Below are 10,684 nucleotides of genomic sequence, written 5' to 3'. Positions count from 1 at the left end.
AGCAACAGTGCAGTGCAGCTTGAGGCCAGAGAAGCAGCCAACTGTTCGCAAGCATCACTCCGCAAGATTAATATGCAGATCCCCATCTCTCAGCTGGCACCCAGCAGCACACAGCTCTGTCCTCAACTGCTCTACAGTAAGTGGAAATAAATGAGATTGATATTAAAGCATAACAAATCATCATAAAAATAAACGATACTAACAACATGAAAACTATAACAATATCATATCCGAGAAACCTTAAATCAACTCATAACTGATTTTTCAAAAAATTATCTTTGCTAGGGTGCAGGGCTTTGAAATGACTCGGAGGGAGCTGTAACAATATGAAAGTAATAAACATGAATCATCAAATACTCACATTAATGCAAAAACAGCACAACATATTATATTTGAAGTACTTGAACTAATTAGTTTAATGATTTAATTATTCATGAGGCCTTAGCACAGCTAGAACTTTTTACAAATGCATTACAAATGAAAGAGTCCCACTTTAGGCCCTAAGTTTTCTCTTGGGGTTCTTGTCTATTTTGTATGCTCTATGAATTCCTTTGCTTTATTATCTACTGTATCTCTTTGCTCTCACAACGACTGAACTCAGCCAGAATCATTAGCTGCTTTGGCTGTGTGGTCTGCGGCTGGACAACAGCACGCTGAAGCTGGATGGCTCATTGGCTGGGTATTATCCTGATATCATACTACTGGGCATTGAATGGTCCAGAATTGGAAGCTGTACTGTTAACGCTGTTGATGAAAGCTATGAACAGCATGCTTTCATATGAAGTTTGATTATGTGGATTTTTTTGTGTTCAGTTCATAGAGCTCTGTACTAATGAGCTGATGAGTTACTCCTGAAACCTGCTCGGGAAACAGAGATATTGCAGCTATATAATTATTTCACAGATTGTGAAACACTGATATTTTAGTGCTTCCAAAAGCCTTGTAAACAGTATAATGACAACAACATTTGCACCTTATATTTTGAAAAGAGCATTGCTGGTCAAGTCTTTGTTTGTCCACATTTGTGCTAGTGACCTTACAAGGCAGGCTTCTTAACTATTGAAGTAATAAAGAAAGCATGCACATCCAGAAAAACAAAGAAATTGTGTAAGTAAACACTTTGCTAGTGAACTACATGGCTATGCTAGACCAAAGCAGCACTAACCAGCCAGGACCAGCAGGGGAATTCATGCATGCCTAAAGTGTACTTTTTAAGGTTAACATTCCAATAAAAAGCTAGATATTGAATTTTACAAGACACGGCGACACTGAAAACATGACACAAATCATGTCAGGATTTCTAACTGCAGACTGTAGGCTAAGCCACATGGTGATGAAACTCTGTCACATTCCCGCGCTCCACTGCCAGCTCAATCATCTGGAATGACAAAATTACGTGGTGGTGTGAGATGACAAACACTCTTTTATAAAACACGAGAGCTGAGGTATACACCGGCCATCTGCACTACCTGCAATACATCTTCAGCATTTCTAGAAAACCAGACCAGTGGAAACTGAAATCGTCTTATTTAATATGCAAAGCATGGATTATGAACCCAGTGACAGTTTTGTTTACTCGAGATGATTACAAGATCTGGATGTCAGCTACTTATCTGCCTTCAAGAAGCTGCTGTTAATTTTCTGATGCAGCTTGGTCCATAAGCCATGATTTTATATAAACTTACATATGCTCACTTCTGTTTGCAGAAGCCAACTGAATTCACTATGAATGATTGGCTCACCAGTATCATGCAAGTTGCTTGATATGCTCCACGGTAGGTGTAATCATGCGGATAATTGTGTCACGCTTTTTATTTCACCTGTCAGGACTCGAGATGTTTGGCTGCGTCAATAAAAATTCAAATCAGAGAGACATTAACAACACCTTGAGTGAGTGAACTCTATTTCAGGTCCATGTTATACTGAAACTGACGTTTTTGTTCCGGCATAATACTATGTTGTCATATCAGGTTTTGGTGGAACAGGGCAGCTTGGAGTCTGTGTGTGATCATGCAAAAGAGAAATCATTTAATACTTTGATATCCAGCAGAACTCCGACTGGATAAAATACCTGACCTGAAATTTAACAAAAGAAATCATTTGAATAGAGCATGTATCTTTATAAAAGAGATTAAAAAACAATTTGACAGAAATGTCCTGGCAAAATAGCAATGTGATAACACTTTAATGACACCAAATTATGTAAATGATGTATGCTAAAATTTTGATTAAAAAGCCCAGGTTTTGTGCAAGGGGGTTGAGTTTGAAGCGACAAAAATTCACTGAGGTCACAGCATCGTTTTCATATCATTATACAATTTGACTTCATGTTTAGAATCAGTATTCAAACACACACTCTTCGCTTTAACCTGTCACCGCTGACAGCATTTTAAATAGCACAGTATGGATTGATTCTTGAACCATCATCATAACTATCACACAGTTTGCATTTCAAAAGAATTAGTCTCCGCTGGAGGTTTTAAGTGGTGAGAAAGTCATAGGGTGATGTGATGAATTGTAGGTGATAATTAAAATGCAATGCAAATGAAAGTGTTTGGGTTATATCCATCAAATTAGCATATTCATCAAATTAGCAGGCTTTGTCATAAGTCAAAGTGTTACTTGTTTCTGTGGATTTAAATCCATCATATGGGAGTTTAGTTTATTTGTTTTATTCGGAAAGCCTGTTCTTATTTCTTACACATATTTCAAAATATAATAAAATAAAATACAAAAATAAAATAAAATGTTACTCTCTGTGACAAGTTCTTTAAATAAAACTAACAAACACAGCAAGTACAAAAGAAAAAAAGAAAATCAGACAACTGAAAAATTATGAAAAACTAAGATCATGTTATACTAAGTGATACATGTTATACTATACTTTGTTTACACAAATGGAAATAAATGCTTTATTAAACATTTTTACAAACAATAATGTCTCACATCAATTCATATTGATCAAGGGAAGTCGTGGCCTAATGGTTAGAGAGTCGGACTCGTAACCCAAAAAGTTGTGGGTTCGAGTCTCACACTGGCAGGGACTGTAGGTGGGGGGAGTGAATGTACAGCGCTCTCTCCCACCTTCAATACCACGACTGAGGTGCCCTTGAGCAAGACACCGAACCCCCAACTGCTCCCCGGGCGCCGCAGCATAAATGGCTGCCCACTGCTCTGGGTCTGTGTTCACGGTGTGTATGTGTTCACTGCTGTGTGTGTGCACTTTGGATGGGATAAATGGACTAATTCCGAGTATGGGTCACCATACTTGGCCACATGTCACGTCACTCACTTTATATTGTGCTCATATACAGTAAATTTATTAAAAAATAAAACAAAGAATACTGCAGTATGTTCTACAAAAAAAAATCTATTTCAGCCATTCTTTAAAATGTCATGTTTAATTTGATTTGTTATTTGCAGTTTTTTGTAACTATGTATTATTAAAGTATTTATTAAAGATGTATTATAACTGTACTTTACTGTAGCAAATTTCTTAAACAATTACAAAGAAACGGCAAGTAACACATTGAATTAAACATGAAATTGAAGTATGAGGATTAAAATAGTTTTTTTTTTTTTTAATCTTTTTCCACAGTGTATGGTTTATGGCAGTGAAATCTTTCTATTTTTTTGCTTTGTACTTTTGCACTTCAGCAATACAGCAGAGGCCAGTGTTCGACCCAGCCCATCTGATGAATGTTGCCAAAAAGAGTGGAGAGGTCATCTCCTCCATCAGCCAGAAGGGCCACTGTTATAGTGCAGAACTGACAAATGAATGTCTCTGCTTTAATCCACTATACCTGCCAGACCGGACACAGAGTCAACAACCCTAGATAACCAATCAGAGCGTGCAGATGAGTGTGTTCTCCACAGGTAACAGCTGTAATTAAGTCAAGAAGCCAGAAAGGATGTAATCACTGTGTCAGATTGTGAGCGGGATAGCTCCAGGGTGAAGAAGGGACCCCATTAATGCTGTTTGACTCTGGATATTTCTTGTTGAGTGATTTTGCATTGCATTGCTTACATAGCCCTACTAGTTATCTGTAAAATCAGGAGTAGGAGGCTCCTCAATTTCACCTAGGTATCATTTAAATGTATTATTACAGCAGCAGGTCAACACCTCCATGACGTCAGAGTAAAATAATGATTCCAAAGAAACATTGGTTTAGCATGGGGGAAAACAAATCCTGTTTACCATAGAGACCCACTCATTTCCAAGAGGATAATGAAGAGAAATATCCAAATAGATCTGGTCATTATTTGAAATAATAGCCCTATGACAATAGGATTATTTAGTTGTTTTGCTTTGTAAATTAGTGACAGTGCAGGTCATGGAGTCACTCACAGCATGATGTATAAGATGAGTCAGAATCCGTCTTGCGGTGAAACTGCCCTTGTCGAAAAACAGAGAAGACCTATTGTGATTTTGTTCATTAAATTTTCATTTCCATGGCCTAATGTGAGTTATAGTTCACATTTGTGGAGTTCTGGGGGTAAGAAAACGTTTTTTTGAAATAGATGGATTGTGTGTCTTTGATTTTAATTGTTCACGCCACATATATCAGTGAAGGTCAGAATACTATTCTTAAAACTTGATTTACAAGTTACATTTTCTAATAAAGTTACAGCAAGTTTTATTCTCTTGCTAAAGCCTATTTCACTCACCTTGAGTAAAACGTTATTTTGCCCATTTTATTAAAGGGAAATAAATGCAATTGTTTCCAATCACAGTAAACCAAAGCCCCATTATATGATGTCCTGAGACTGAATTAAAGGCTATATGATATTGATGTCGGAGTTCAGTGTTCTGTGGCATTTATTATACTTTTATGAATTTCACTGTTTTGTTATTGTACATAGTTGATATATATATATATATATATATATATACTGTATATACATGGACTGGGTGGGGTAACTAGTTTAGTATCAGGTTAGTCTGTTCAAGGAACACAATAAGTGTTTAACATTTGTTTTTACATGTTGTCATAAATTAAAAATTTAATTAAATTAGCCCTAGTTCCAAATACAGCCCAGTTTCACTGCTAAAAAAAGACCAAAAGCCACAAAACTCACACTGTGGTTTTATGGGGTCTTTAACATTAATTGTCCATGTAACCAGATATAACTCTCATTAGTTTTATGGCAATGTTTAGAAGACTTTCAGTATAGAAATGTTAGGGAATTTGACAGTCAATATCAACACCAAAATAGACTTTGAGCCAGTAGGGGAGTCAAGTTTTTGGTCACCAGACCTCCAGAATTAAACTTCACTATGGATTTTTGGTGATGAGAGTAGGTTGATGTAATGTACTTGAGGTCACAACTATTATGAAAATGATCGAATTAGCATGCTAGAATGATGTGTGACACGTCGCGGTTAATGGCTGGCACCGTCCTCATTTTGACATCTGTAAAATCATTTTCAAGTCACGACCACTCGAGTGCCAGTGACATTTTTTGCTCTCTGATTAGAACTCCATGCCTGCCACTGGGAGTACAATGCTTTGATTTTTTTTCCTTCTTCATGGCAATAAGCCACATTCCCCTGTAATTACCACAGCACTCTGCTGAAATGATGACTGGATGATGCCATAATAAGCCTCCTTGCCACCGCCGCCCTGAAACCCACTGAAATCCTTCAGTACATTGCGCCAATCTCCCGACACATGCAGATTCCTGACAGGGCAGCTCACACACCGTGTATCCCTATGGCCTACGAACGCGCTGTTCATCTGTCAAAGAGCCAGGGATCCATCTCCCTACTGCCCCTATTAAACACACTGTGTGCACAGCACTCTAATTACATTGATGAATGCTTTTGTCTCCTGCTTCGCTGCCGGCAATTTATGACTGAGGTGACCCGGATCACCGATACGCATGACGGGAGACACGCACAGGTAGAAAGCACCATACATGATCAGCATTTTGCCATTAGAGAAGTCAGCAAATCATTTCTTCCTCTTGTTAGCCTTCTTAGGGGTTTTATTTTTATCTGTGATCACTGACTGTCTATTTGAGTCGCATCAGTCGTGAAACAGCTGTAACCTCTAAGAGTACTTGCATATAACACCTCTTTTCAGAGATACACTGTATGTATATACTGTATCCAAACCTGGATGACTTTATTTCTTCCAAGGAACACAAAAGAATGTGCACACATTTGAAAACACTATTATAGCCACAAGCAGCAATTATTATTGTGGAAAACATGACCAAAATAGCCAATTCCGAAAGATTTGGTCCTTTGGTGCTGTGGGTACATCTCTTTGTGTGTATCACATTTAATCTTTATTGCTAATAGTTGCACTGTTAGGATTGTGTTACATTATAACACCCCCTAGCATTGCAAATGTAAGACATTTGGTAGGTTTCTTCAAAATGTCCTGCTGTCCATGTGTACCAAGTTTTGTGAAGTTTGGATTTTTCAGTCACAAGATATTAATCATTATGGGCCACACCTAAAAACATATTTTGCCTATATTTGCTAAACGATTAACAAGCGAAATTCTTTTGATACCTTTTTGTTAGAAGCATCACTAGATGATGCACAATAATTTTAATGTGAATTGAACCAACGGCCTAGGACGAGTTTGAAAAAGTAGGAAAGTGGAAGAACAATGTTCTTAACAAAATGAATTTGGTGGCGCTAAAGGATTCATAGGAGTGACATTTTTATTCTAGCAATAATGGTTCTCGAATTATTAGTTAAAATGGAAATTAGCTTACTATACACCAATATTCACAAAATTTGGCACACAACATTATTTTAAAACTATAAGAACATATACATTTTCATAACGGTTGGCCATTCTGATTTCACATTATAAGCTGCTGAAAGTTGATTGAATATTAACGATCATGTTTGTTTATCTGAGTGATAGTAAAGGATATTTTGGAATTCACCCCAAAGCATAAACACACCAATTTTTTACTTGATTGATCATATGGTTGCAGAGTTATGAGGGTTTTTGACAGGTGTCGCCCCAAATGGGCAGAATTTGACAAAACTTTGCAAGCATCCTCAGAATGTCCTATGCATGTCAACTTTTGTTAAGTTTGGACATTGTCTATTACATATGCACATGTACTCCAAATTACATACAAATTTACTCCATGTGGTAAAACAACATTTCTTAAAAATCAACACCACAAAGTTCAGAAGAAGCTCAATATAATTAATTATTTGGGGGCACACACACACACACACACACACACACACACACACACACTTAAATCACACCCATCACTCATCGACTGTTTCCAGGCAAAAAGCCTGTGGATGAGTGAATACTTTGATTTCAGAAGTGTCACGACAGTGGTTCAAGCTTTGATATAGTAATCGCACCTGCTAGTGAAACACGATGTTCAAAGATCCTTCATCCCTGGTGAGCAGAGACGGTTGCTTTTTTTCAGTTTGCTTCAATGACTGACATGCACCTCAAAGGACGAATTACAGTACATTTCATCATTTGTTCTCCTCCCAATACATACATTAGAGGATATATCTAACTTGTTACACAAATTGAATGCCTTTTTTAAGTTCACGATTTTAAATGATTTAAAATTACTACTCTGTCTAGAATGAGCGGAATGCTGTTGCTAGAATAATTGTAGCATAGGCAAAAGAATTCTAAAAAAAATGTCTTCCTGTCTTTCTTCCTCTCGTAGTTGCTTCATTGGGCTGGATATATGTTAGAAGGGAGAAATAAAAGAACAAATATTGTGGGAATAGGAATCAAACACAGAAAAAAAGAAAAGACTAAAAGGGCAGAAAATGTATTCATTTTAAGATCACCCATGGGGGTTCAAACTAAAGTTACCCTCTGTAACAAACAACCAATAACTACTTGCTGCAAAACTTAGACTTAGGCAGCACTTTAAAAGCATCATGGACAAAATTATTTTGCTGTTACAGCCAAATGGTTTCGAACACAAACAATCAATGGGATGACTTTTGCCCGGCATGGTCTGAAGGTCATCTGAGCCAAAACCAATGTGAATTAGACAATATCTCGGAGGAGTAGCAACGAGACGGAACTAGGAAAAGGCATATGACGGGCTTCTAAAAACAGATATAAGTTGATTTAAGGATTGCGATTCATCAAGCAGAAATTACACAGAAAAGCACAATCACACTGAAAATGTAGCAAGAGTAGTATGAAAAACAAAATCACAATAGAGACAAAAAAACTTTAGGCCTAATTTTTTACAAAGTTAAAAACGTTAGATGACTTCATAATCTAATTTACTGATATGATACAGGAGGAGTATTAAATATATAGGATAACTTTTAGGCATCATATGACTCAAATATTAAAAACTGTGTTCATTATTTTAGGCAAACAAATACAAAAATACATACTTTTGTGAGGCTCGCTTTGACAATGTCAGCCAACATAAATGCAGGCAAAGAAAAAAGACTAAACTAAATATTTTACAATTTGAGACCATCAAGATGGCAGAAATTTAAATCATTTCAATGATGATGAGGGATTAAAAAAAATAAATAAATAACAGACTCAGCCAAATTAGTATGCCAAATTTCACTACTTTTTCCCAACTGGTTTTGGGCCAATGAGTCAAAAAAGGAAGAAAACTAAAAAGAAGACTAATAAATACAACAGAGGTCCGCTCAACAACTGCTTAGCGCAGGAAAAAGAGAAGAGAAAGAGAGAGGAGAGACAGAGAGGGATTATGCTTTTCAGATTTAGCTTGCAGCATGTCAAGATAAAGGCAGAGTTGTCAGTGGTCAGAGCAGGGCGAGATCTTATCACACTTCAACACAGGATCATTCATATGTCCATTGTGAATGGACGAGGCTCTGTGTAGTGCTGCTCGGGACCGCTGGCTTCTCCCTGACCCCGCTCTCCCATCTAGCCCTCTTCAGGAGGAGATAAAACTCCCTCTCTCTAGTGTATCACTGCTGTAATGTGGTCATTACCGCACAGTCTCCCAGCAGCTGGTGCTTCAAAATGCGTCTGGCTGCTTTACAGTGCAATGGATTGAGGGAGCTTATGAGGGAGCGCAGACAGTGTGGTGTGTCAAAGTGCTTTGCTGAGCATCAAGAAACTGCCACGTCAGTGTGTGTGTGTGTGTTGCTGTGAGAATGTTGATAAAACGGTCTCAAACCCCAACAGCAACGGCCAGCAGTAATTGTGACGTGTCAGAGTTCACATTGCTTGTGGCCAATAGAAAACATGAGCTGTAAACATTAAAAGCAAGTGAGAAAAATACTTTTCATAAAGTTGAATGATTACGTCAATTCCCCAAACCTGAAAAGTAGCTGCCAAGTTACTCATGTGGCAACCCACTCAAAACACACTTGCTTTCATTGTATAAAGTTGTTGTTTTTTATACCTGCAGTCATTGATTTATTTATTTGGAGACTGTCAGTCAGCTGTCTGAAACTAACAGGTTAAAACACTCACCAACCCACTGAAGCCAAACATTGAATTCTGTTGCAACAGTTCTTTAAAAAACACTTAAGATTCATTAAGTGTAAAGGGTTTGATATAACCGTTATAAGAAAAAAAAGTATGATAATTAATAAAAGTATGTAATCAAGCAAATCTGTGAAGCAAAAACAGTTAAGTTCAACTGCATTCAATACTTTAAGAAATTATTATTAATATTAATCAATTAAATTCTTAAAAACAAAGCAAATATTATTGCAGGGGTTCATTATATTTTCCTTTCCATGTACCAGCTTTTGGGGTCAGTTTTCTTTATTGACACTGATAAACATTAATGATCTTAGAGTTACTTATAGGAGTTATGATATTTATAATTATGATTAATTATAAAAATTGGCCATACAGTGTCCACTATACTAAGTCTATAATCCTTCTGTCTTTAAAAAAAAAAAAATTACAGTGGCAATATAGCAACAGTAAAACCTAGTGTAATGTCTTTGATTACTTAATAGACAGCTTTGTATTCCTTTTAAGCAGGCTCGATGTTGGTCCATCCAATACACGATTGTCCAATCCGATGGTGGCTGCGGGGCTTAGCCATGCCCTGTGTGGTTCCTTAGAGGGGAAAGGAAATTGTAGTGAGAGAGAAGGAAAGAGAAAGAAAAAAATTAAAAAATATATAGCTATAAACGGAAAACACAAAGAGACACAAGGACACTGAGTTAGGTTAGACAGCAAGGGAAAGTGTCACGTGTGTGGAACAACTCCTCTCTACTAGAGGTTGGTCCTAGCAGTGCGGCGGAGGAGAGTGTGTAAGTGTTGTGTCTACGCAAGGTGGCTATATGTTTTCCTAGAATTACAGAAGTTATGTCAGTGTGGTGTAGAGTATGAGATTGTCGGTCTGTGTCAGTTGGTTTGATCTTCCCCCTTTTCCTGTCGGTTGGAGCCCTGGTGCCTCTTTATCTGGTTTCGATGGACCCATCGAAGGACTGGCTCGCTGCGCCCTTGTCCGATTTTGATTCGATAGGCAACAGGTGAGAGCTTGTCCACAATCTCATGGGGTCCTGTCAAATGGCGGCGTCATTCACACTGAACAACCAAAAAGCACTCTTTAGACTTATCTTTATAGTGTTGACCAATCTCAACTCATTCCGAGTGAGGTGAATTAATCTACAGATTCACTGCAATAAATACAATAACTGTCAATGATATTTCGGCAGATATCAGCACATATTTATACAGACAAAAACGCGTGGATTTAACCA

The sequence above is a fragment of the Sinocyclocheilus anshuiensis genome, unplaced genomic scaffold (assembly GCF_001515605.1).
Source record: "Sinocyclocheilus anshuiensis isolate Anshui unplaced genomic scaffold, SAMN03320099.WGS_v1.1 scaffold231, whole genome shotgun sequence".
In the NCBI taxonomy this organism is placed as follows: domain Eukaryota; kingdom Metazoa; phylum Chordata; class Actinopteri; order Cypriniformes; family Cyprinidae; genus Sinocyclocheilus; species Sinocyclocheilus anshuiensis.
This window is presented reverse-complemented; position numbering follows the sequence as displayed.